General features: G+C 35.2%; 47 non-coding genes across 47 annotated transcripts; all 47 read left to right on the plus strand.

Moving 5' to 3' along the window:
* Positions 1–252: 252 nt before the first annotated feature.
* On the plus strand, positions 253–334 carry TRNAS-AGA. The gene has a single exon. It is a non-coding gene; the product is annotated as a tRNA-Ser (tRNA).
* A 371-nt stretch (positions 335–705) lies between these two features.
* TRNAS-AGA lies at positions 706–787 on the plus strand. The gene has a single exon. It is a non-coding gene; the product is annotated as a tRNA-Ser (tRNA).
* Positions 788–931: 144 nt separating this feature from the next.
* Positions 932–1,013, plus strand: TRNAS-AGA. Its single transcript has one exon. It is a non-coding gene; the product is annotated as a tRNA-Ser (tRNA).
* Positions 1,014–1,158: 145 nt separating this feature from the next.
* Positions 1,159–1,240, plus strand: TRNAS-AGA. Its single transcript has one exon. It is a non-coding gene; the product is annotated as a tRNA-Ser (tRNA).
* Positions 1,241–1,385: 145 nt separating this feature from the next.
* Positions 1,386–1,467, plus strand: TRNAS-AGA. The gene has a single exon. It is a non-coding gene; the product is annotated as a tRNA-Ser (tRNA).
* Positions 1,468–2,325: 858 nt separating this feature from the next.
* TRNAS-AGA lies at positions 2,326–2,407 on the plus strand. Its single transcript has one exon. It is a non-coding gene; the product is annotated as a tRNA-Ser (tRNA).
* Positions 2,408–2,551: 144 nt separating this feature from the next.
* TRNAS-AGA lies at positions 2,552–2,633 on the plus strand. The gene has a single exon. It is a non-coding gene; the product is annotated as a tRNA-Ser (tRNA).
* Positions 2,634–2,778: 145 nt separating this feature from the next.
* TRNAS-AGA lies at positions 2,779–2,860 on the plus strand. The gene has a single exon. It is a non-coding gene; the product is annotated as a tRNA-Ser (tRNA).
* A 145-nt stretch (positions 2,861–3,005) lies between these two features.
* TRNAS-AGA lies at positions 3,006–3,087 on the plus strand. Its single transcript has one exon. It is a non-coding gene; the product is annotated as a tRNA-Ser (tRNA).
* Positions 3,088–4,211: 1,124 nt separating this feature from the next.
* On the plus strand, positions 4,212–4,293 carry TRNAS-AGA. Its single transcript has one exon. It is a non-coding gene; the product is annotated as a tRNA-Ser (tRNA).
* A 145-nt stretch (positions 4,294–4,438) lies between these two features.
* Positions 4,439–4,520, plus strand: TRNAS-AGA. The gene has a single exon. It is a non-coding gene; the product is annotated as a tRNA-Ser (tRNA).
* Positions 4,521–4,665: 145 nt separating this feature from the next.
* Positions 4,666–4,747, plus strand: TRNAS-AGA. The gene has a single exon. It is a non-coding gene; the product is annotated as a tRNA-Ser (tRNA).
* A 406-nt stretch (positions 4,748–5,153) lies between these two features.
* TRNAS-AGA lies at positions 5,154–5,235 on the plus strand. Its single transcript has one exon. It is a non-coding gene; the product is annotated as a tRNA-Ser (tRNA).
* Positions 5,236–5,380: 145 nt separating this feature from the next.
* Positions 5,381–5,462, plus strand: TRNAS-AGA. The gene has a single exon. It is a non-coding gene; the product is annotated as a tRNA-Ser (tRNA).
* A 145-nt stretch (positions 5,463–5,607) lies between these two features.
* Positions 5,608–5,689, plus strand: TRNAS-AGA. The gene has a single exon. It is a non-coding gene; the product is annotated as a tRNA-Ser (tRNA).
* Positions 5,690–6,049: 360 nt separating this feature from the next.
* On the plus strand, positions 6,050–6,131 carry TRNAS-AGA. Its single transcript has one exon. It is a non-coding gene; the product is annotated as a tRNA-Ser (tRNA).
* A 372-nt stretch (positions 6,132–6,503) lies between these two features.
* On the plus strand, positions 6,504–6,585 carry TRNAS-AGA. Its single transcript has one exon. It is a non-coding gene; the product is annotated as a tRNA-Ser (tRNA).
* A 145-nt stretch (positions 6,586–6,730) lies between these two features.
* TRNAS-AGA lies at positions 6,731–6,812 on the plus strand. Its single transcript has one exon. It is a non-coding gene; the product is annotated as a tRNA-Ser (tRNA).
* An 825-nt stretch (positions 6,813–7,637) lies between these two features.
* TRNAS-AGA lies at positions 7,638–7,719 on the plus strand. Its single transcript has one exon. It is a non-coding gene; the product is annotated as a tRNA-Ser (tRNA).
* A 145-nt stretch (positions 7,720–7,864) lies between these two features.
* TRNAS-AGA lies at positions 7,865–7,946 on the plus strand. Its single transcript has one exon. It is a non-coding gene; the product is annotated as a tRNA-Ser (tRNA).
* Positions 7,947–8,091: 145 nt separating this feature from the next.
* On the plus strand, positions 8,092–8,173 carry TRNAS-AGA. Its single transcript has one exon. It is a non-coding gene; the product is annotated as a tRNA-Ser (tRNA).
* Positions 8,174–9,214: 1,041 nt separating this feature from the next.
* TRNAS-AGA lies at positions 9,215–9,296 on the plus strand. The gene has a single exon. It is a non-coding gene; the product is annotated as a tRNA-Ser (tRNA).
* A 371-nt stretch (positions 9,297–9,667) lies between these two features.
* Positions 9,668–9,749, plus strand: TRNAS-AGA. Its single transcript has one exon. It is a non-coding gene; the product is annotated as a tRNA-Ser (tRNA).
* Positions 9,750–9,893: 144 nt separating this feature from the next.
* Positions 9,894–9,975, plus strand: TRNAS-AGA. The gene has a single exon. It is a non-coding gene; the product is annotated as a tRNA-Ser (tRNA).
* Positions 9,976–10,120: 145 nt separating this feature from the next.
* Positions 10,121–10,202, plus strand: TRNAS-AGA. The gene has a single exon. It is a non-coding gene; the product is annotated as a tRNA-Ser (tRNA).
* Positions 10,203–10,778: 576 nt separating this feature from the next.
* Positions 10,779–10,860, plus strand: TRNAS-AGA. Its single transcript has one exon. It is a non-coding gene; the product is annotated as a tRNA-Ser (tRNA).
* A 372-nt stretch (positions 10,861–11,232) lies between these two features.
* Positions 11,233–11,314, plus strand: TRNAS-AGA. The gene has a single exon. It is a non-coding gene; the product is annotated as a tRNA-Ser (tRNA).
* Positions 11,315–12,128: 814 nt separating this feature from the next.
* Positions 12,129–12,208, plus strand: TRNAS-AGA. Its single transcript has one exon. It is a non-coding gene; the product is annotated as a tRNA-Ser (tRNA).
* Positions 12,209–12,355: 147 nt separating this feature from the next.
* On the plus strand, positions 12,356–12,437 carry TRNAS-AGA. The gene has a single exon. It is a non-coding gene; the product is annotated as a tRNA-Ser (tRNA).
* A 464-nt stretch (positions 12,438–12,901) lies between these two features.
* TRNAS-AGA lies at positions 12,902–12,983 on the plus strand. The gene has a single exon. It is a non-coding gene; the product is annotated as a tRNA-Ser (tRNA).
* Positions 12,984–13,744: 761 nt separating this feature from the next.
* On the plus strand, positions 13,745–13,826 carry TRNAS-AGA. Its single transcript has one exon. It is a non-coding gene; the product is annotated as a tRNA-Ser (tRNA).
* A 145-nt stretch (positions 13,827–13,971) lies between these two features.
* Positions 13,972–14,053, plus strand: TRNAS-AGA. Its single transcript has one exon. It is a non-coding gene; the product is annotated as a tRNA-Ser (tRNA).
* Positions 14,054–14,198: 145 nt separating this feature from the next.
* Positions 14,199–14,280, plus strand: TRNAS-AGA. The gene has a single exon. It is a non-coding gene; the product is annotated as a tRNA-Ser (tRNA).
* Positions 14,281–14,425: 145 nt separating this feature from the next.
* On the plus strand, positions 14,426–14,507 carry TRNAS-AGA. Its single transcript has one exon. It is a non-coding gene; the product is annotated as a tRNA-Ser (tRNA).
* Positions 14,508–14,652: 145 nt separating this feature from the next.
* TRNAS-AGA lies at positions 14,653–14,734 on the plus strand. Its single transcript has one exon. It is a non-coding gene; the product is annotated as a tRNA-Ser (tRNA).
* Positions 14,735–15,775: 1,041 nt separating this feature from the next.
* Positions 15,776–15,857, plus strand: TRNAS-AGA. Its single transcript has one exon. It is a non-coding gene; the product is annotated as a tRNA-Ser (tRNA).
* Positions 15,858–16,228: 371 nt separating this feature from the next.
* On the plus strand, positions 16,229–16,310 carry TRNAS-AGA. Its single transcript has one exon. It is a non-coding gene; the product is annotated as a tRNA-Ser (tRNA).
* Positions 16,311–16,454: 144 nt separating this feature from the next.
* TRNAS-AGA lies at positions 16,455–16,536 on the plus strand. Its single transcript has one exon. It is a non-coding gene; the product is annotated as a tRNA-Ser (tRNA).
* Positions 16,537–16,681: 145 nt separating this feature from the next.
* Positions 16,682–16,763, plus strand: TRNAS-AGA. Its single transcript has one exon. It is a non-coding gene; the product is annotated as a tRNA-Ser (tRNA).
* Positions 16,764–17,339: 576 nt separating this feature from the next.
* On the plus strand, positions 17,340–17,421 carry TRNAS-AGA. Its single transcript has one exon. It is a non-coding gene; the product is annotated as a tRNA-Ser (tRNA).
* Positions 17,422–17,793: 372 nt separating this feature from the next.
* TRNAS-AGA lies at positions 17,794–17,875 on the plus strand. The gene has a single exon. It is a non-coding gene; the product is annotated as a tRNA-Ser (tRNA).
* Positions 17,876–18,689: 814 nt separating this feature from the next.
* On the plus strand, positions 18,690–18,769 carry TRNAS-AGA. The gene has a single exon. It is a non-coding gene; the product is annotated as a tRNA-Ser (tRNA).
* Positions 18,770–18,916: 147 nt separating this feature from the next.
* On the plus strand, positions 18,917–18,998 carry TRNAS-AGA. The gene has a single exon. It is a non-coding gene; the product is annotated as a tRNA-Ser (tRNA).
* A 464-nt stretch (positions 18,999–19,462) lies between these two features.
* Positions 19,463–19,544, plus strand: TRNAS-AGA. The gene has a single exon. It is a non-coding gene; the product is annotated as a tRNA-Ser (tRNA).
* Positions 19,545–20,305: 761 nt separating this feature from the next.
* On the plus strand, positions 20,306–20,387 carry TRNAS-AGA. Its single transcript has one exon. It is a non-coding gene; the product is annotated as a tRNA-Ser (tRNA).
* A 145-nt stretch (positions 20,388–20,532) lies between these two features.
* TRNAS-AGA lies at positions 20,533–20,614 on the plus strand. Its single transcript has one exon. It is a non-coding gene; the product is annotated as a tRNA-Ser (tRNA).
* Positions 20,615–20,759: 145 nt separating this feature from the next.
* Positions 20,760–20,841, plus strand: TRNAS-AGA. The gene has a single exon. It is a non-coding gene; the product is annotated as a tRNA-Ser (tRNA).
* The last annotated feature ends 275 nt before the right edge of the window (positions 20,842–21,116 follow it).

Below are 21,116 nucleotides of genomic sequence, written 5' to 3' on the forward strand. Positions count from 1 at the left end.
TTTTGTAAACTAATTAATATAATTTTGGAAAAAAGTCAAAGTTTAATGCCAAGAGTGGGCGTGCTGGAGTGGTTATCAGGCATGACTAGAAATCATGTGGGCTTTGCTCGCGCAGGTGTCACCAAATAGGTTGTATTTAAGAAAAAAATTTAATGTCAAATTTTAATTGATTTGTTTGGTTTAGTTGTTCTACACCAATTTTGTCAACTAGTAAATAGTATTTGGGAAAAAAATCAAAATTAAATGACATGAGTGGGCGTGCCGAAGTGGTTATCGGGCATGATTAGAAATCATGTGGGCTTTGCTCGCGCAGGTTCGAATCATGCCACTCATGTTTCTTTGATGTCACCCAATAGGTTGTATTAAAGAGAAGAATTTAACGTCAAATTTCAATTGATTTGTTTGATTTAGTTTTTCTACCCCAATTTTGTCAACTAATAAATAGTATTTGGAAAAAAAGTCAAAATTTAATGTCAAGAGTGGCGTGCCGGAGTGGTTATCGGGCATGACTACAAATCATGTGGGCTTTTCCCGCGCATGTTTGAATCTTGCTGCTCACGTTTCTTTGATGTCACCCAATAGGTAGGAGTTAAGAGAAGAATTTAATGTCAAATTTCAAGTGATTTGTTTGATTTAGTTCTTCTACCCCAATTTTGTAAACAAATAAATAGTATTTGGGAAAAAAGTCAAAATTTAATGTCAAGAGTGGGCATGTCGGAGTGTTTATCGGGCATGACTAGAAATCATGAGGGCTTTGCCCGCACAGGTTCGAATCATGCTGCTCACGTTTCATTGCTGTCTCCTAATAGGTTGTATTTAAGAGAAGAATTTAATGTCAAATTTCAATTGATTTGTTTTATTTAGTTCCTCTACCCAATTTTGTCAACTAATAAATAGTATTTGGGAAATAAGTCAAAATTTAATGTTAAGAGTGTGTGTGCCGGAGTGGTTATCGGGCATAACTAGAAATTATGTGGGCTTTGCCCGTGCAGGTTCAAATCTTGTCGCTCACGTTTCTTTGCTGTCACCAAATAGGTTGTATTTAAGAGAAGAATTTAATATCAAATTTAGAGTGATTTGTTTGATTTAGTTCTTCTACCCTAATTTTGTCAACTAATAAATAGTATTCGGGAATAAAGTCAAAATTTAATGTTAAGAGTGGGCGTGCCGGAGTGGTTATCGGGCATGACTAGAAATCATGTGGGCTTTGCCCGCGCAGGTTCGAGTCCTGCCGCTCACGTTTCTTTGTTGTCACTAAATAGGTTGTATTTAAGAGAAGAATTTAATATCAAATTTCAAGTGATTTGTTTGATTTAGTTCTTCTACCCCAATTTTGTAAACAAATATATAGTATTTGAGGAAAAAGTCAAAATTTAATGTTAAGAGTGGGTGTGCCGGAGTGGTTATCGGGCATGACTAGAAATCATGTGGGCTTTGCCCGCGCAGGTTCGAATCCTGCCGCTCATGTTTCTTTGTTGTTACCAAATAGATTGTATTTAAGAGAAGAATTTAATATCAAATTTAAAGTGATTTGTTTGATTTAGTTTATCTACCCAATTTTGTCAACTAATAAATAGTATTTTGGAATAAAGTCAAAATTTAATGTTAAGAGTGGGCGTGGCGGAGTGGTTATTGAGCATGACTTGAAATCATGTAGGTAGTATTTAAGAGAAGAATTTAATATCAAATTTCAAGTGATTTGTTTGATTTATTTCCTATACCCCAATTTTGTAAACTAATAAATAGAAAGTAGTATTTAAGAGAAGAATTTAATATCAAATTTCAAGTGATTTGTTTGATTTAGTTCTTATACCCCAATTTTGTCAACTAATAAATAGAAATTTGGAAAAAAGTCAAAATTTAATGCCAAGAGTGGGCGTGCCGGAGTGGTTATCGAGCATGGCTAGAAATCATGTGGGCTTTGCCCGCACAGGTTCGAATCATGCTGCTCACGTTTCATTGCTGTCACCCAATAGGTTGTATTTAAGAGAAGAATTTAATGTCAAATTTCAATTGATTTGTTTGATTTAGTTTTTCTACCCCAATTTTGTCAACTAATAAATAGTATTTGGGAAAAAAGTCAAAATTTAATGTCAAGAGTGGCCTGCCGGAGTGGTTATCGGGCATGACTACAAATCATGTGGGCTTTTCCCGCGCATGTTTGAATCTTGCTGCTCACGTTTCTTTGATGTCACCCAATAGGTAGGAGTTAAGAGAAGAATTTAATGTCAAATTTCAAGTGATTTGTTTGATTTAGTTCTTCTACCCCAATTTTGTAAACAAATAAATAGTATTTGGGAAAAAAATCAAAATTTAATGTCAAGAGTGGGCATGTCGGAGTGTTTATCGGGCATGACTAGAAATCATGAGGGCTTTGCCCGCACAGGTTCGAATCATGCTGCTCACGTTTCATTGCTGTCTCCTAATAGGTTGTATTTAAGAGAAGAATTTAATGTCAAATTTCAATTGATTTGTTTTATTTAGTTCCTCTACCCAATTTTGTCAACTAATAAATAGTATTTGGGAAATAAGTCAAAATTTAATGTTAAGAGTGGGTGTGCCGGAGTGGTTATCGGGCATGACTAGAAATTATGTGGGCTTTGCCCGTGCAGGTTCAAATCTTGTCGCTCACGTTTCTTTGCTGTCACCAAATAGGTTGTATTTAAGAGAAGAATTTAATATCAAATTTAGAGTGATTTGTTTGATTTAGTTCTTCTACCCTAATTTTGTCAACTAATAAATAGTATTTGGGAATAAAGTCAAAATTTAATGTCAAGAATGGGCGTGCCGGAGTGGTTATCGGGCATGACTAGAAATCATGTGGGCTTTGCCTGCGCAGGTTCGAATCCTGCCGCTCACGTTTCTTTGTTGTCACTAAATAGGTTGTATTTAAGAGAAGAATTTAATATCAAATTTCAAGTGATTTGTTTGATTTAGTTCTTCTACCCCAATTTTGTAAACAAATATATAGTATTTGAGGAAAAAGTCAAAATTTAATGTTAAGAGTGGGCGTGCCGGAGTGGTTATCGGGCATGACTAGAAATCATGTGGGCTTTGCCCGCGCAGGTTCGAATCCTGCCTCTCACGTTTCTTTGCTGTCACCAAATAGCTTGTATTTAAGAGAAGAATTTAATATCAAATTTCAAGTGATTTGTTTGATTTAGTTCTTCTACCCCAATTTTGTAAACAAATATATAGTATTTGAGGAAAGGTTGTATTTAAGAGAAGAATTTAATATCAAATTTCAAGTGATTTGTTTGATTTAGTTCTTCTACCCCAATTTTGTAAACTAATTAATATAATTTTGGAAAAAAGTCAAGGTTTAATGCCAAGAGTGGGCGTGCTGGAGTGGTTATCAGGCATGACTAGAAATCATGTGGGCTTTGCTCGTGCAGGTGTCACCAAATAGGTTGTATTTAAGAAAAAAATTTAATGTCAAATTTTAATTGATTTGTTTGGTTTAGTTGTTCTACACCAATTTTGTCAACTAATAAATAGTATTTGGGAAAAAAATCAAAATTAAATGACATGAGTGGGCGTGCCGAAGTGGTTATCGGGCATGATTAGAAATCATGTGGGCTTTGCTCGCGTAGGTTCGAATCATGCCACTCATGTTTCTTTGATGTCACCCAATAGGTTGTATTAAAGAGAAGAATTTAACGTCAAATTTCAATTGATTTGTTTGATTTAGTTTTTCTACCCCAATTTTGTCAACTAATAAATAGTATTTGGGAAAAAAGTCAAAATTTAATGTCAAGAGTGGCGTGCCGGAGTGGTTATCGGGCATGACTACAAATCATGTGGGCTTTTCCCGCGCATGTTTGAATCTTGCTGCTCACGTTTCTTTGATGTCACCCAATAGGTAGGAGTTAAGAGAAGAATTTAATGTCAAATTTCAAGTGATTTGTTTGATTTAGTTCTTCTGCCCCAATTTTGTAAACAAATAAATAGTATTTGGGAAAAAAGTCAAAATTTAATGTCAAGAGTGGGCATGTCGGAGTGTTTATCGGGCATGACTAGATATCATGTGGGCTTTGCCCGCACAGGTTCGAATCATGCTGCTCACGTTGCATTGTTGTCTCCTAATAGGTTGTATTTAAGAGAAGAATTTAATGTCAAATTTCAATTGATTTGTTTTATTTAGTTCCTCTACCCAATTTTGTCAACTAATAAATAGTATTAGGGAAATAAGTCAAAATTTAATGTTAAGAGTGGGTGTGCCGGAGTGGTTATCGGGCATAACTAGAAATTATGTGGGCTTTGCCCGTGCAGGTTCAAATCTTGTCGCTCACGTTTCTTTGCTGTCACCAAATAGGTTGTATTTAAGAGAAGAATTTAATATCAAATTTAGAGTGATTTGTTTGATTTAGTTCTTCTACCCTAATTTTGTCAACTAATAAATAGTATTTGGGAATAAAGTCAAAATTTAATGTTAAGAGTGGGCGTGCTGGAGTGGTTATTGGGCATGACTAGAAATCATGTGGGCTTTGCCCGCGCAGGTTCGAATCCTGCCGCTCACGTTTCTTTGTTGTCACTAAATAGGTTGTATTTAAGAGAAGAATTTAATATCAAATTTCAAGTGATTTGTTTGATTTAGTTCTTCTACCCCAATTTTGTAAACAAATATATAGTATTTGAGGAAAAAGACAAAATTTAATGTTAAGAGTGGGTGTGCCGGAGTGGTTATCGGGCATGACTAGAAATCATGTGGGCTTTGCCCGCGCAGGTTCGAATCTTGCCGCTCACGTTTCTTTGTTGTTACCAAATAGATTGTATTTAAGAGAAGAATTTAATATCAAATTTAAAGTGATTTGTTTGATTTAGTTTATCTACCCCAATTTTGTCAACTAATAAATAGTATTTTGGAATAAAGTCAAAATTTAATGTTAAGAGTGGGCGTGGCGGAGTGGTTATTCAGCATGACTTGAAATCATGTAGGTAGTATTTAAGAGAAGAATTTAATATCAAATTTCAAGTGATTTGTTTGATTTATTTCTTATACCCCAATTTTGTAAACTAATAAATAGAAAGTAGTATTTAAGAGAAGAATTTAATATCAAATTTCAAGTGATTTGTTTGATTTAGTTCTTATACCCCAATTTTGTCAACTAATAAATAGAAATTTGGAAAAAATTCAAAATTTAATGCCAAGAGTGGGCGTACCGGAGTGGTTATCGGGCATGACTAGAAATCATGTGGGCTTTGCCCGCGCAGGTTCGAATCCTGCCGCTCACGTTTCTTTGTTGTCACTAAATAGGTTGTATTTAAGAGAAGAATTTAATATCAAATTTCAAGTGATTTGTTTGATTTAGTTCTTCTACCCCAATTTTGTAAACATATATATAGTATTTGAGGAAAAAGTCAAAATTTAATGTTAAGAGTGGGCGTGCCGGAGTGGTTATCGGGCATGACTAGAAATCATGTGGGCTTTGCCCGCGCAGGTTCGAATCCTGCCGCTCATGTTTCTTTGTTGTCACCAAATAGATTGTATTTAAGAGAAGAATTTAATATCAAATTTAAAGTGATTTGTTTGATTTAGTTTATCTACCCCAATTTTGTCAACTAATAAATAGTATTTTGGAATAAAGTCAAAATTTAATGTTAAGAGTGGGCGTGGTGGAGTGGTTATTGAGCATGACTAGAAATCATGTGGGCTTTGCCCGCGCAGGTTTAAATCCTGCCGCTCACGTTTCTTTACTATCAACCAATAGTTAGTATTTAATATCAAATTTCAAGTGATTTTTTTTTTATTTAGTTCTTCTACCCCAATTTTGTCAACTAATAATTAGTATTTGGAAAAAAGTCAAAATTTAATGTCAAGAGTTGGCATGCCGGAGTTTTTATCGGGCATGACTAGAAATCATGAGGGCTTTGCCCGCACAGGTACGAATCATGCTGCTCACGTTTCATTGCTGTCACCCAATAGGTTGTATTTAAGAGAAGAATTTAGTGTCAAATTTCAATTGATTTGTTTTATTTAGTTCATCTACCCCAATTTTGTCAACTAATAAATAGTATTTGGGAAAAAAGTCAAAATTTAATGTTAAGAGTGGGCGTGCCGGAGTGGTTATCGGGCATGACTAGAAATCATGTGGACTTTGCCCGTGTAGGTTTGAATCCTGCTGCTCACGTTTCTTTGCTATCACCCAATAGGTAGTATTTAAGAGAATAATTTAATATCAAATTTCAAGTGATTTGTTTGATTTAGTTCTTCTACCCCAATTTTGTCAACTAACAAGTAGTATTTGGGAAAAAAGTCAAAATTTAATGTCAAGAGTGGGCATGTCGGAGTGTTTATCGGGCATAACTAGAAATCATGTGGGCTTTACCCGTGCAGGTTCGAATCATGCTGCTCACGTTTCTTTGCTATCACCCAATAAGTTGTATTTAAGAGAAGAATTTAATGTCAAATTTCAATTGATTTGTTTGATTTAGTTCTTCAACCCCAATTTTGTAAACTAATTAATATAATTTTGGAAAAAAGTTAAAGTTTAATGCTAAGAGTGGGCGTGCTGGAGTGGTTATCGGGCATGACTAGAAATCATGTGGGCTTTGCTCGCGCAAGATCGAATCCTGCTGCTCACGATTCTTTGCTGTCACCAAATAGGTTGTATTTAAGAAAAAATTTTAATGTCAAATTTTAATTGATTTGTTTGGTTTAGTTGTTCTACACCAATTTTGTCAACTAATAAATAGTATTTGGGAAAAAAATCAAAATTAAATGACAAGAGTGGGTGTGCCGAAGTGGTTATCGGGCATGATTAGAAATCATGTGGGCTTTGCTTACGCATGTTCGAATCATGCCACTCATGTTTCTTTGATGTCACCTAATAGGTTGTATTAAAGAGAAGAATTTAACGTCAAATTTCAATTGATTTGTTTGATTTAGTTTTTCTACCCCAATTTTGTCAACTAATAAATAGTATTTGTGAAAAAAGTCAAAATTTAATGTCAAGAGTGGCGTGCCGGAGTGGTTATCGGGCATGACTACAAATCATGTGGGCTTTTCCCGCGCATGTTTGAATCTTGCTGCTCACGTTTCTTTGATGTCACCCAATAGGTAGGAGTTAAGAGAAGAATTTAATGTCAAATTTCAAGTGATTTGTTTGATTCAGTTCTTCTACCCCAATTTTGTAAACAAATAAATAGTATTTGGGAAAAAAAGTCAAAATTTAATGTCAAGAGTGGGCATGTCGGAGTGTTTATCGGGCATGACTAGAAATCATGAGGGCTTTGCCCGCACAGGTTCGAGTCATGCTGCTCACGTTTCATTGCTGTCTCCTAATAGGTTGTATTTAAGAGAAGAATTTAATGTCAAATTTCAATTGATTTGTTTTATTTAGTTCCTCTACCCAATTTTGTCAACTAATAATTAGTATTTGGGAAATAAGTCAAAATTTAATGTTAAGAGTGGGTGTGCTGGAGTGGTTATCGAGCATGACTAGAAATTATGTGGGCTTTGCCCGTGCAGGTTCAAATCTTGTCGCTCACGTTTCTTTGCTGTCACCAAATAGGTGGTATTTAAGAGAAGAATTTAATATCAAATTTAGAGTGATTTGTTTGATTTAGTTCTTCTACCCTAATTTTGTCAACTAATAAATAGTATTTAGGAATAAAGTCAAAATTTAATGTTAAGAGTGGGCGTGCTGGAGTGGTTATCGGGCATGACTAGAAATCATGTGGGCTTTGCCCGTGCAGGTTCGAATCCTGCCGCTCACGTTTCTTTGCTGTCACTAAATAGGTTGTAATTAAGAGAAGAATTTAATATCAAATTTCAAGTGATTTGTTTGATTTAGTTCTTCTACCCCAATTTTGTAAACAAATATATAGTATTTGAGGAAAAAGTCAAAATTCAATGTTAAGAGTGGGCGTGCCGGAGTGGTTATCGGGCATTACTAGAAATCATGTGGGCTTTGCCCGTGCAGGTTCGAATCCTGCCGCTCACGTTTCTTTGTTGTCACCAAATAGATTGTATTTAAGAGAAGAATTTAATATCAAATTTAAAGTGATTTGTTTGATTTAGTTTATCTACCCCAATTTTGTCAACTAATAAATAGTATTTTGGAATAAAGTAAAAATTTAATGTTAAGAGTGGGCGTGGCGGAGTGGTTATTGAGCATGACTAGAAATCATTTGGGCTTTGCCCGCGCAGGTTTGAATCCTGCCGCTCACGTTTCTTTACTATCAACCAATAGGTAGTATTTAATATCAAATTTCAAGTGATTTTTTTTTATTTAGTTCTTCTACCCCAATTTTGTCAACTAATAATTAGTATTTGGGAAAAAAGTCAAAATTTAATGTCAAGAGTTGGCATGCCGGAGTTTTTATCGGGTATGACTAGAAATCATGAGGGATTTGCCCGCACAGGTTCGAATCATGCTGCTCACGTTTCATTGCTCTCACCCAATAGGTTGTATTTAAGAGAAGAATTTAGTGTCAAATTTCAATTGATTTGTTTTATTTAGTTCATCTACCCCAATTTTGTCAACTAATAAATAGTATTTGGGAATAAATTCAAAATTTAATGTTAAGAGTGGGCGGGCGGGAGTAGTTATCGGGCATGACTAGAAATCATGTGGGCTTTGCCCGTGTAGGTTTGAATCCTGCTGCTCACGTTTCTTTGCTATCACCCAATAGGTAGTATTTAAGAGAATAATTTAATATCAAATTTCAAGTGATTTGTTTGATTTAGTTTTTCTACCCCAATTTTGTCAACTAACAAGTAGTATTTGGGAAAAAAGTCAAAATTTAATGTCAAGAGTGGGCATGCCTGAGTGTTTATTGGGCATAAGTAGAAATCATGTGGACTTTGCCCGTGCAAGTTTGAATCATGCTGCTCACGTTTCTTTGCTATCACCCAATAGGTTGTATTTAAGAGAAGAATTTAATTTCAAATTTCAATTGATTTGTTTGATTTAGTTCATCTACCTCAATTTTGTAAACTAATTAATATAATTTCGGAAAAAAGCCAAAATTAAATGCCAAGAGTGGGCGTGCTGGAGTGGTTATCGGGCATGACTAGAAATCATGTGGGCTTTGCTCGTGCAAGAGCGAATCCTGCTGCTCACGATTCTTTGCTGTCACCAAATAGGTTGTATTTAAGAAAAAAATTTAATGTCAAATTTTAATTGATTTGTTTGGTTTAGTTGTTCTACACCTATTTTGTCAACTAATAAATAGTATTTGGGAAAAAAATCAAAATTAAATGACAAGAGTGGGCGTGCCGAAGTGGTTATCGGGCATGATTAGAAATCATGTGGGCTTTGCTCGCGCAGGTTCGAATCATGCCACTCATGTTTCTTTGATGTCACCCAATAGGTTGTATTAAAGAGAAGAATTTAACGTCAAATTTCAATTGATTTGTTTGATTTAGTTTTTCTACCCCAATTTTGTCAACTAATAAATAGTATTTGGGAAAAAAGTCAAAATTTAATGTCAAGAGTGGCGTGCCGGAGTGGTTATCGGGCATGACTACAAATCATGTGGGCTTTTCCCGCGCATGTTTGAATCTTGCTGCTCACGTTTCTTTGATGTCACCCAATAGGTAGGAGTTAAGAGAAGAATTTAATGTCAAATTTCAAGTGATTTGTTTGATTTAGTTCTTCTACCCCAATTTTGTAAACAAATAAATAGTATTTGGGAAAAAAGTCAAAATTTAAGGTCAAGAGTGGGCATGTCGGAGTGTTTATCGGGCATGACTAGAAATCATGAGGGCTTTGCCCGCACAGGTTCGAATCATGCTGCTCACGTTTCATTGCTGTCTCCTAATAGGTTGTATTTAAGAGAAGAATTTAATGTCAAATTTCAATTGATTTGTTTTATTTAGTTCCTCTACCCAATTTTGTCAACTATTAAATAGTATTTGGGAAATAAGTCAAAAATTAATGTTAAGAGTGGGCGTGCCGGAGTGGTTATCGGGCATGACTAGAAATCATGTGGGCTTTGCCCGTGTAGGTTCGAATCCTGCCGCTCACGTTTCTTTGTTGTCACTAAATAGGTTGTAATTAAGAGAAGAATTTAATATCAAATTTCAAGTGATTTGTTTGATTTAGTTCTTCTACCCCAATTTTGTAAACAAATATATAGTATTTGAGGAAAAAGTCAAAATTCAATGTTAAGAGTGGGCGTGCCGGAGTGGTTGTTAGGCATGACTAGAAATCATGTGAGCTTTGCCCGCGCAGGTTCGAATCCTGCCGCTCACGTTTCTTTGTTGTCACCAAATAGATTGTATTTAAGAGAAGAATTTAATATCAAATTTAAAGTGATTTGTTTGATTACCCCAATTTTGTCAACTAATAAATAGTATTTTGGAATAAAGTCAAAATTTAATGTTAAGAGTGGGCGTGGCGGAGTGGTTATTGAGCATGAGTAGAAATCATTTGGGCTTTGCCCGCGCAGGTTTGAATCCTGCCGCTCACGTTTCTTTACTATCAACCAATAGGTAGTATTTAATATAAAATTTCAAGTGATTTTTTTTATTTAGTTCTTCTACCCCAATTTTGTCAACTAATAATTAGTATTTGGGAAAAAAGTCAAAATTTAATGTCAAGAGTTGGCATGCCGGAGTTTTTATCGGGCATGACTAGAAATCATGAGGAATTTGCCCGCACAGGTTCGAATCATGCTGCTCACGTTTCATTGCTGTCACCCAATAGGTTGTATTTAAGAGAAGAATTTAGTGTCAAATTTCAATTGATTTGTTTTATTTAGTTCATCTACCCTAATTTTGTCAACTAATAAATAGTATTTGGGAAAAAATTCAAAATTTAATGTTAAGAGTGGGCGTGCCGGAGTGGTTATCGGGCATGACTAGAAATCATGTGGGCTTTGCCCGTGTAGGTTTGAATCCTGCTGCTCACGTTTCTTTGCTATCACCCAATAGGTAGTATTTAAGAGAATAATTTAATATCAAATTTCAAGTGATTTGTTTGATTTAGTTTTTCTACCCCAATTTTGTCAACTAACAAGTTGTATTTGGGAAAAAAGTCAAAATTTAATGTCAAGAGTGGGTATGCCTGAGTGTTTATTGGGCATAAGTAGAAATCATGTGGACTTTGCTCGCGCAAGTTCGAATCATGCTGCTCACGTTTCTTTGCTATCACCCAATAGGTTGTATTTAAGAGAAGAATTTAATTTCAAATTTCAATTGATTTGTTTGATTTAGTTCATCTACCTCAATTTTGTAAACTAATTAATATAATTTCGGAAAAAAGCCAAAATTTAATGCCAAGAGTGGGCGTGCCGGAGTGTTTATCGGGCATGACTAGAAATCATGTGGGCTTTGCCCGTGCAGGTTCGAATCCTGCCGCTCACGATTCTTTGCTGTCACCAAATAGGTTGTATTTAAGAAAAGAATTTAATATCAAATTTCAAGTGATTTGTTTTATTTAGTTCTCCTTCCTCAATTTTGTCAACTAATAAATAGTATTTGGGAATAAAGTCAAAATTTAATGTTATGAGTGGGCGTGCCGGAGTGGTTATCGGGCATGATTGGAAATCATGTGGGCTTTGCCTGTGTAGGTTTCAATCTTGTAGCTCATGTTTCTTTGCTGTCACCAAATAGGTATTATTTTAGAGAGGAATTTAATATCAAATTTCAAATGATTTGTTTGATTTAGATCTTATACCCAATTTTGTCAACTAATCAATAGAAATTGGGAATAAAGTCAAAATTTAATGTTAAGAGTGGACGTGTCGGAGTGGTTATTGGGCATGACTAGAAATTATGTGGGCTTTGCCCGTGTAGGTTCGAATCCTGTCGCTCACATTTCTTTGCTGTCACCCAATAGGTAGTATTTAAGAGAAGAATTTAATATCAAATTTAAAGTGATTTGTTTGATTTAGTTCTTCTACCCCAATTTTGTCAACTAACGAGTAGTATTTGGGAATAAAGTCAAAACTTATTGTCAGGAGTGGGCATGCCGGAGTGTTTATCGGGCATAACTAGAAATCATGTGGGCTTTGCCCGTGCAGGCTGCTCACGTTTCTTTGTTATCACCCAATAGGTTGTATTTAAGAGAAGAATTTAATGTCAAATTTCAATTGATTTGTTTGATTTAGTTCTTCTACACCAATTTTGTAAACTAATTAATATAATTGCAGAAAAAAGTCAAAGTTTAATGCCAAGAGTGGTGTGCCGAGTGGTTATCGGGCATGACTAGAAATCATGTGGGCTTTGCCCGCGCAGGTTCGAATCCTGCCACTCACGATTCTTTGCTGTCACTAAATAAGTTGTATTTAAGAAAAGAATTTAATATCAAATTTCAACAGATTTGTTTGATTTAGTTCTTCTACCCCAATTTTGTAAACTAATAAATAGTTTATTTGGGAATAAAGTCAAAATTTAATGTTAGGAGTGGGCGTGCCGGAGTGGTTATCGGGCATGACTAGAAATCATGTGGGCTTTGCCCATGTAGGTTCGGATCCTGTCGCTCATGTTTCTTTGCTATCACCGAATAGGTAGTATTTAAGAGAAGAATTTAATATCAAATTTCAAGCGATTTGTTTGATTTAGTTCTTATACCCCAATTTTGTAAACTAATAAATACAAAGTAGTATTTAAGAAAAGAATTTAATATCAAATTTCAAGTGATTTGTTTGATTTAGTTCTTATACCCGAATTTTGTCAACTAATAAATAGAAATTGGGAATAAAGTCAAAATTTAATGTTAAGAGTGGGCGTGCCGGAGTGGTTATTGGGCATTACTAGAAATCATGTGGGCTTTGCCTGTGTAGGTTTGAATCCTGCTGCTCACGTTTCTTTGCTGTCACCCAATAGGTAGTATTTAAGAGAAGAATTTAATATCAAATTTCAAGTGATTTGTTTGATTTAGTTCTTCTACCACAATTTTGTCAACTAACGAGTAGTATTTGGGAATAATGTCAAAACTTATTGTCAGGAGTGGGCATGCCGGAGTGTTTATCGGGCATAACTAGAAATCATGTGGGCTTTGCCCGTGCAGGTTCGAATCATGTTGCTCACGTTTCTTTGTTATCACCCAATAGGTTGTATTTAAGAGAAGAATTTAATGTCAAATTTCAATTGATTTGTTTGATTTAGTTCTTCTACCCCAATTTTGTAAACTAATTAATATAATTTCAGAAAAAAGTCAAAATTTAATGCCAAGAGTGGGCGTGCCGGTGTGGTTATTGGGCATGACTAGAAACCATGTGGGCTTTGCCCGCACAGGTTCGAATCCTGCCGCTCACTATTCTTTGCTGTCACTAAATAGGTTGTATTTAAGAAAAGAATTTAATATCAAATTTCAACAGATTTGTTTGATTTAGTTCTTCTACCCCAATTTTGTAAACTAATAAATAGTATTTGGGAATAAAGTCAAAATTTAATGTTAAGAGTGGGCGTGCCGGAGTGGTTATCGGGCATGACTAGAAATCATTGTATTTAAGAGAAGAATTTAATGTCAAATTTCAATTGATTTGTTTTATTTAGTTCCTCTACCCAATTTTGTCAACTAATAAATAGTATTTGGGAAATAAGTCAAAATTTAATGTTAAGAGTGGGTGAGCTGGAGTGGTTATCGGGCATGACTAGAAATGATGTGGGCTTTGCTTGTGCAGGTTCAAATCTTGTCGCTCACGTTTCTTTGCTGTCACCAAATAGGTTGTATTTAAGAGAAGAATTTAATATCAAATTTAGAGTGATTTGTTTGATTTAGTTCTTCTACCCTAATTTTGTCAACTAATAAATAGTATTTGGGAATAAAGTCAAAATTTAATGTTAAGAGTGGGCGTGCCGGAGTGGTTATCGGGCATGACTAGAAATCATGTGGGCTTTGCCCGCGCAGGTTCGAATCCTGCCGCTCACGTTTCTTTGTTGTCACCAAATAGATTGTATTTAAGAGAAGAATTTAATATCAAATTTAAAGTGATTTGTTTGATTTAGTTTATCTACCCCAATTTTGTCAACTAATCAATAGTATTTTGGAATAAAGTCAAAATTTAATGTTAAGAGTGGGCGTGCCGGAGTGGTTATCGGGCATGACTAGAAATCATGTGGGCTTTGCCCGCGCAGGTTCGAATCCTGCCGCTCACGTTTCTTTGTTGTCACCAAATAGATTGTATTTAAGAGAAGAATTTAATATCAAATTTAGAGTGATTTGTTTGATTTAGTTCTTCTACCCTAATTTTGTCAACTAATAAATAGTATTTAGGAATAAAGTCAAAATTTAATGTTAAGAGTGGGCGTGCTGGAGTGGTTATCGGGCATGACTAGAAATCATGTGGGCTTTGCCCGTGCAGGTTCGAATCCTGCCGCTCACGTTTCTTTGCTGTCACTAAATAGGTTGTAATTAAGAGAAGAATTTAATATCAAATTTCAAGTGATTTGTTTGATTTAGTTCTTCTACCCCAATTTTGTAAACAAATATATAGTATTTGAGGAAAAAGTCAAAATTCAATGTTAAGAGTGGGCGTGCCGGAGTGGTTATCGGGCATTACTAGAAATCATGTGGGCTTTGCCCGTGCAGGTTCGAATCCTGCCGCTCACGTTTCTTTGTTGTCACCAAATAGATTGTATTTAAGAGAAGAATTTAATATCAAATTTAAAGTGATTTGTTTGATTTAGTTTATCTACCCCAATTTTGTCAACTAATAAATAGTATTTTGGAATAAAGTAAAAATTTAATGTTAAGAGTGGGCGTGGCGGAGTGGTTATTGAGCATGACTAGAAATCATTTGGGCTTTGCCCGCGCAGGTTTGAATCCTGCCGCTCACGTTTCTTTACTATCAACCAATAGGTAGTATTTAATATCAAATTTCAAGTGATTTTTTTTTATTTAGTTCTTCTACCCCAATTTTGTCAACTAATAATTAGTATTTGGGAAAAAAGTCAAAATTTAATGTCAAGAGTTGGCATGCCGGAGTTTTTATCGGGTATGACTAGAAATCATGAGGGATTTGCCCGCACAGGTTCGAATCATGCTGCTCACGTTTCATTGCTCTCACCCAATAGGTTGTATTTAAGAGAAGAATTTAGTGTCAAATTTCAATTGATTTGTTTTATTTAGTTCATCTACCCCAATTTTGTCAACTAATAAATAGTATTTGGGAATAAATTCAAAATTTAATGTTAAGAGTGGGCGGGCGGGAGTAGTTATCGGGCATGACTAGAAATCATGTGGGCTTTGCCCGTGTAGGTTTGAATCCTGCTGCTCACGTTTCTTTGCTATCACCCAATAGGTAGTATTTAAGAGAATAATTTAATATCAAATTTCAAGTGATTTGTTTGATTTAGTTTTTCTACCCCAATTTTGTCAACTAACAAGTAGTATTTGGGAAAAAAGTCAAAATTTAATGTCAAGAGTGGGCATGCCTGAGTGTTTATTGGGCATAAGTAGAAATCATGTGGACTTTGCCCGTGCAAGTTTGAATCATGCTGCTCACGTTTCTTTGCTATCACCCAATAGGTTGTATTTAAGAGAAGAATTTAATTTCAAATTTCAATTGATTTGTTTGATTTAGTTCATCTACCTCAATTTTGTAAACTAATTAATATAATTTCGGAAAAAAGCCAAAATTAAATGCCAAGAGTGGGCGTGCTGGAGTGGTTATCGGGCATGACTAGAAATCATGTGGGCTTTGCTCGTGCAAGAGCGAATCCTGCTGCTCACGATTCTTTGCTGTCACCAAATAGGTTGTATTTAAGAAAAAAATTTAATGTCAAATTTTAATTGATTTGTTTGGTTTAGTTGTTCTACACCTATTTTGTCAACTAATAAATAGTATTTGGGAAAAAAATCAAAATTAAATGACAAGAGTGGGCGTGCCGAAGTGGTTATCGGGCATGATTAGAAATCATGTGGGCTTTGCTCGCGCAGGTTCGAATCATGCCACTCATGTTTCTTTGATGTCACCCAATAGGTTGTATTAAAGAGAAGAATTTAACGTCAAATTTCAATTGATTTGTTTGATTTAGTTTTTCTACCCCAATTTTGTCAACTAATAAATAGTATTTGGGAAAAAAGTCAAAATTTAATGTCAAGAGTGGCGTGCCGGAGTGGTTATCGGGCATGACTACAAATCATGTGGGCTTTTCCCGCGCATGTTTGAATCTTGCTGCTCACGTTTCTTTGATGTCACCCAATAGGTAGGAGTTAAGAGAAGAATTTAATGTCAAATTTCAAGTGATTTGTTTGATTTAGTTCTTCTACCCCAATTTTGTAAACAAATAAATAGTATTTGGGAAAAAAGTCAAAATTTAAGGTCAAGAGTGGGCATGTCGGAGTGTTTATCGGGCATGACTAGAAATCATGAGGGCTTTGCCCGCACAGGTTCGAATCATGCTGCTCACGTTTCATTGCTGTCTCCTAATAGGTTGTATTTAAGAGAAGAATTTAATGTCAAATTTCAATTGATTTGTTTTATTTAGTTCCTCTACCCAATTTTGTCAACTATTAAATAGTATTTGGGAAATAAGTCAAAAATTAATGTTAAGAGTGGGCGTGCCGGAGTGGTTATCGGGCATGACTAGAAATCATGTGGGCTTTGCCCGTGTAGGTTCGAATCCTGCCGCTCACGTTTCTTTGTTGTCACTAAATAGGTTGTAATTAAGAGAAGAATTTAATATCAAATTTCAAGTGATTTGTTTGATTTAGTTCTTCTACCCCAATTTTGTAAACAAATATATAGTATTTGAGGAAAAAGTCAAAATTCAATGTTAAGAGTGGGCGTGCCGGAGTGGTTGTTAGGCATGACTAGAAATCATGTGGGCTTTGCCCGCGCAGGTTCGAATCCTGCCGCTCACGTTTCTTTGTTGTCACCAAATAGATTGTATTTAAGAGAAGAATTTAATATCAAATTTAAAGTGATTTGTTTGATTACCCCAATTTTGTCAACTAATAAATAGTATTTTGGAATAAAGTCAAAATTTAATGTTAAGAGTGGGCGTGGCGGAGTGGTTATTGAGCATGAGTAGAAATCATTTGGGCTTTGCCCGCGCAGGTTTGAATCCTGCCGCTCACGTTTCTTTACTATCAACCAATAGGTAGTATTTAATATAAAATTTCAAGTGATTTTTTTTATTTAGTTCTTCTACCCCAATTTTGTCAACTAATAATTAGTATTTGGGAAAAAAGTCAAAATTTAATGTCAAGAGTTGGCATGCCGGAGTTTTTATCGGGCATGACTAGAAATCATGAGGAATTTGCCCGCACAGGTTCGAATCATGCTGCTCACGTTTCATTGCTGTCACCCAATAGGTTGTATTTAAGAGAAGAATTTAGTGTCAAATTTCAATTGATTTGTTTTATTTAGTTCATCTACCCTAATTTTGTCAACTAATAAATAGTATTTGGGAAAAAATTCAAAATTTAATGTTAAGAGTGGGCGTGCCGGAGTGGTTATCGGGCATGACTAGAAATCATGTGGGCTTTGCCCGTGTAGGTTTGAATCCTGCTGCTCACGTTTCTTTGCTATCACCCAATAGGTAGTATTTAAGAGAATAATTTAATATCAAATTTCAAGTGATTTGTTTGATTTAGTTTTTCTACCCCAATTTTGTCAACTAACAAGTTGTATTTGGGAAAAAAGTCAAAATTTAATGTCAAGAGTGGGTATGCCTGAGTGTTTATTGGGCATAAGTAGAAATCATGTGGACTTTGCTCGCGCAAGTTCGAATCATGCTGCTCACGTTTCTTTGCTATCACCCAATAGGTTGTATTTAAGAGAAGAATTTAATTTCAAATTTCAATTGATTTGTTTGATTTAGTTCATCTACCTCAATTTTGTAAACTAATTAATATAATTTCGGAAAAAAGCCAAAATTTAATGCCAAGAGTGGGCGTGCCGGAGTGTTTATCGGGCATGACTAGAAATCATGTGGGCTTTGCCCGTGCAGGTTCGAATCCTGCCGCTCACGATTCTTTGCTGTCACCAAATAGGTTGTATTTAAGAAAAGAATTTAATATCAAATTTCAAGTGATTTGTTTTATTTAGTTCTCCTTCCTCAATTTTGTCAACTAATAAATAGTATTTGGGAATAAAGTCAAAATTTAATGTTATGAGTGGGCGTGCCGGAGTGGTTATCGGGCATGATTGGAAATCATGTGGGCTTTGCCTGTGTAGGTTTCAATCTTGTAGCTCATGTTTCTTTGCTGTCACCAAATAGGTATTATTTTAGAGAGGAATTTAATATCAAATTTCAAATGATTTGTTTGATTTAGATCTTATACCCAATTTTGTCAACTAATCAATAGAAATTGGGAATAAAGTCAAAATTTAATGTTAAGAGTGGACGTGTCGGAGTGGTTATTGGGCATGACTAGAAATTATGTGGGCTTTGCCCGTGTAGGTTCGAATCCTGTCGCTCACATTTCTTTGCTGTCACCCAATAGGTAGTATTTAAGAGAAGAATTTAATATCAAATTTAAAGTGATTTGTTTGATTTAGTTCTTCTACCCCAATTTTGTCAACTAACGAGTAGTATTTGGGAATAAAGTCAAAACTTATTGTCAGGAGTGGGCATGCCGGAGTGTTTATCGGGCATAACTAGAAATCATGTGGGCTTTGCCCGTGCAGGCTGCTCACGTTTCTTTGTTATCACCCAATAGGTTGTATTTAAGAGAAGAATTTAATGTCAAATTTCAATTGATTTGTTTGATTTAGTTCTTCTACACCAATTTTGTAAACTAATTAATATAATTGCAGAAAAAAGTCAAAGTTTAATGCCAAGAGTGGTGTGCCGAGTGGTTATCGGGCATGACTAGAAATCATGTGGGCTTTGCCCGCGCAGGTTCGAATCCTGCCACTCACGATTCTTTGTTGTCACTAAATAAGTTGTATTTAAGAAAAGAATTTAATATCAAATTTCAACAGATTTGTTTGATTTAGTTCTTCTACCCCAATTTTGTAAACTAATAAATAGTTTATTTGGGAATAAAGTCAAAATTTAATGTTAGGAGTGGGCGTGCCGGAGTGGTTATCGGGCATGACTAGAAATCATGTGGGCTTTGCCCATGTAGGTTCGGATCCTGTCGCTCATGTTTCTTTGCTATCACCGAATAGGTAGTATTTAAGAGAAGAATTTAATATCAAATTTCAAGCGATTTGTTTGATTTAGTTCTTATACCCCAATTTTGTAAACTAATAAATACAAAGTAGTATTTAAGAAAAGAATTTAATATCAAATTTCAAGTGATTTGTTTGATTTAGTTCTTATACCCGAATTTTGTCAACTAATAAATAGAAATTGGGAATAAAGTCAAAATTTAATGTTAAGAGTGGGCGTGCCGGAGTGGTTATTGGGCATTACTAGAAATCATGTGGGCTTTGCCTGTGTAGGTTTGAATCCTGCTGCTCACGTTTCTTTGCTGTCACCCAATAGGTAGTATTTAAGAGAAGAATTTAATATCAAATTTCAAGTGATTTGTTTGATTTAGTTCTTCTACCACAATTTTGTCAACTAACGAGTAGTATTTGGGAATAATGTCAAAACTTATTGTCAGGAGTGGGCATGCCGGAGTGTTTATCGGGCATAACTAGAAATCATGTGGGCTTTGCCCGTGCAGGTTCGAATCATGTTGCTCACGTTTCTTTGTTATCACCCAATAGGTTGTATTTAAGAGAAGAATTTAATGTCAAATTTCAATTGATTTGTTTGATTTAGTTCTTCTACCCCAATTTTGTAAACTAATTAATATAATTTCAGAAAAAAGTCAAAATTTAATGCCAAGAGTGGGCGTGCCGGTGTGGTTATTGGGCATGACTAGAAACCATGTGGGCTTTGCCCGCACAGGTTCGAATCCTGCCGCTCACTATTCTTTGCTGTCACTAAATAGGTTGTATTTAAGAAAAGAATTTAATATCAAATTTCAACAGATTTGTTTGATTTAGTTCTTCTACCCCAATTTTGTAAACTAATAAATAGTATTTGGGAATAAAGTCAAAATTTAATGTTAAGAGTGGGCGTGCCGGAGTGGTTATCGGGCATGACTAGAAATCATTGTATTTAAGAGAAGAATTTAATGTCAAATTTCAATTGATTTGTTTTATTTAGTTCCTCTACCCAATTTTGTCAACTAATAAATAGTATTTGGGAAATAAGTCAAAATTTAATGTTAAGAGTGGGTGAGCTGGAGTGGTTATCGGGCATGACTAGAAATGATGTGGGCTTTGCTTGTGCAGGTTCAAATCTTGTCGCTCACGTTTCTTTGCTGTCACCAAATAGGTTGTATTTAAGAGAAGAATTTAATATCAAATTTAGAGTGATTTGTTTGATTTAGTTCTTCTACCCTAATTTTGTCAACTAATAAATAGTATTTGGGAATAAAGTCAAAATTTAATGTTAAGAGTGGGCGTGCCGGAGTGGTTATCGGGCATGACTAGAAATCATGTGGGCTTTGCCCGCGCAGGTTCGAATCCTGCCGCTCACGTTTCTTTGTTGTCACCAAATAGATTGTATTTAAGAGAAGAATTTAATATCAAATTTAAAGTGATTTGTTTGATTTAGTTTATCTACCCCAATTTTGTCAACTAATCAATAGTATTTTGGAATAAAGTCAAAATTTAATGTTAAGAGTGGGCGTGCCGGAGTGGTTATCGGGCATGACTAGAAATCATGTGGGCTTTGCCCGCGCAGGTTCGAATCCTGCCGCTCACGTTTCTTTGTTGTCACCAAATAGATTGTATTTAAGAGAAGAATTTAATATCAAATTTAAAGTGATTTGTTTGATTTAGTTTATCTACCCCAATTTTGTCAAATAATAAATAGTATTTTGGAATAAAGTCAAAATTTAATGTTAAGAGTGGGCGTGGCGGAGTGGTTATCGAGCATGACTAGAAATCATTTGGGCTTTGCCCGCGCAGGTTTGAATCGTGCCGCTCACGTTTCTTTACTATCAACCAATAGGTAGTATTTAATATCAAATTTCAAGTGATTTTTTTTATTTAGTTCTTCTACCCCAATTTTTTCAACAAATAATTAGTATTTGTGAAAAAAGTCAAAATTTAATGTCAAGAGTTGGCATGCCGGAGTTTTTATCGGGCATGACTAGAAATCATGAGGGCTTTGCCCGCACAGGTTCGAATCATGCTGCTCACGTTTCATTGCTGTCACCCAATAGGTTGTATTTAAGAGAAGAATTTAGTGTCAAATTTCAATT

Source organism: Ipomoea nil, unplaced genomic scaffold, assembly GCF_001879475.1.
Source record: "Ipomoea nil cultivar Tokyo-kokei standard unplaced genomic scaffold, Asagao_1.1 scaffold2283, whole genome shotgun sequence".
NCBI classification, from domain to species: domain Eukaryota; kingdom Viridiplantae; phylum Streptophyta; class Magnoliopsida; order Solanales; family Convolvulaceae; genus Ipomoea; species Ipomoea nil.